The 2,327-nt window shown below is 36.7% G+C and overlaps 1 pseudogene; it reads right to left on the bottom strand.

Annotated features, from left to right (window-relative positions):
- Nucleotides 1-700: 700 nt before the first annotated feature.
- LOC131838779 (small ribosomal subunit protein eS6-like) lies at nt 701-1,436 on the bottom strand (annotated as a pseudogene).
- Nucleotides 1,437-2,327: the final 891 nt, after the last annotated feature.

Below are 2,327 nucleotides of genomic sequence, written 5' to 3' on the forward strand. Positions count from 1 at the left end.
TTGTAAACGAAACAGTTTCTTGGTGGTGAGTGGGAAACAGTGCATCCAATCAATCTTATAACCCTGATTTATGAGTAAGAATTATGTGATGAGTAGATGTTGAGCTCTGAGAGGACATTAGAACTGGGTCATGGGGAACTTCATACATAAATTAAGTGTAATGAGATTCTGGGAACTCTTTATTCATTGGTATTCACTGAGAAGATTCATCTAGATAGTAATATAATTTTAATAATTCATTGCAAAAATGGCTATTCCTGAATATAAAATTTTAAATATTCTATAATGCCAAAATTTTACATACAGGTAAATATCTCTTTATAATTGCTTATATGCATTATATACATCTGAAGCCACTTAAAAGAGGAGCAAATATAACATCACTTGTGTCTTGTATATTAACTTATCTTTATAATAGAGATCTAAATGTCAAGAAGAGGTTTAAAATATATTCAGTGTATGGACACATGTAAAACATGTTGGTTAATATTTTTATCTCTACAATGTTAGATTTAGAGAAAAATGTTCTAGTGTCTCTGTTAAGTGGTAATATTTAGAATGCATCTGGATTGAGGAAACAATGGAGTACGTTCCATACTGAATAGCCAGTGGTGTCAATATGTGTGACTGTATTTGGCATTTCATTGATGTCTGATCATATTTATTTGTTACTTTTAGGAAATTTCATTTTTGATTGCCCTCAGACAGAGGTAGAAACTCTCATAGAGGACAGCTTCCATCTCCTGGCAATCAGTTTGTGGCATTTATTTTTTCACCGCTTTCATTCTCCTGGACGTAAGTTTAGCATATTCTGCATTTTCTCAGCTATTTTTCTTAGTACACTGTTTCTTTAGAGCAGTATGCTGACATTTGTCTTGGAGGACACATGGAGAAATAAGCCACTGAATCTTGGGCACTTTGATTCTAGATTTCTTCTTTGTTTAGTGTCATTCTCACAACATACTTGCGGACATCATCTTTAGAGAGATGGAAACGTTTGTGGATTCTGCTAGCTCTTTTGGTCCCTAGGCAATAAGGCACAGTAGCATCAGTGAGTCCAGGATTATCCTTGCCCCCCTTTTCTTTCCCCACAATGACCAAGTTGAGAACAATGAGATTGGCATCCATAAGGCAACCCTAAACAGATTTGTGCTTTCTTTCTCCAGTCCTCCTTGGTCTGTATCAGGAGTGCCCTTTACTCAACAGCAGGTAGACCCAACAGCAGGTAGACTCAAGACACCTTGCTTCATGGGGAGGACTTGTTTGTCATAGTCACCACTGATCTGGACCATATAACCCTTCCATTCTTCACCCAGAATATCAGCAGCAACTTGTGTGATCATACACTTCTCATAAAAGGCACAAAGTTTTCATTCATTGTCTACCACTATGAGTTTCTGGCAGCCAGTATCTGGGAAAGAGATGTTCAGCTTCATCCAAAAACACCCTACCACATCTGAGGCATTTTAGGTATAAGATCCTCAGACTGAGATTATAACCCTTCCATTGTGTATTTAATTCATTCAGCAAATATTTGTTGAATACCTAATTTGTCCTTTTAACTAAAGACATTAATAAAAACTTAAAAAAAACAATAAAAGAAAACAACAGAAATGTATTTCTTAAAAATAGGAGGCTGCTATTCTAGTGAAAGGGGCAGAGATATGAACCACCATAATATGGGCATTTAGTCTGCCCTTAAGAGATACAGAAGTACCTCTTTGGTTCTTTCCAAACTATGGAAAGAACCTAGATGTCCATCAACAGATGAATGGATCAAGAAGATGTGGTATATATACACAATGGAATACTATGCAGCCATCAAAAGAAATGAAATCTTGCCATTTGCAACAACATGGATGGAACTAGAGCGTATCATGCTTAGCGAAATAAGTCAAGCAGAGAAAGACAACTATCATATGATCTCCCTAATATGAGGAAGTGGTGATGCAACATGGGGGCTTAAGTGGGTAGTAGAAGAATCAATGAAACAAGATGGAATTGGGAGGGAGACAAACCATAAGTGACTCTTAATCTCACAAAACAAACTGAGGTTTGCTGGGGGGAGGGGGGATTGGGAGACGGAGGTGGGATTATGGACAATGGGGAGGGTATGTGCTTTGGTGAGTGCTGTGAAGTGTGTAAACCTGGTGATTCACAGACCTGTACCCCTGGGGATAAAAATAAATGTTTATAAAAAAAAATTGATATGTACTGAGCATCAAGAAATGTTAAAGGAAAAGAAGTTGTAAAACCAATAAGTAATATGATTTTATTTTTAAACAAAGGCACACAAAACTGTTTAAAAAAGAGAGAGAGAGATACAG

Source organism: Mustela lutreola, chromosome 1 (genome assembly GCF_030435805.1).
Source record: "Mustela lutreola isolate mMusLut2 chromosome 1, mMusLut2.pri, whole genome shotgun sequence".
Lineage (NCBI taxonomy): Eukaryota > Metazoa > Chordata > Mammalia > Carnivora > Mustelidae > Mustela > Mustela lutreola.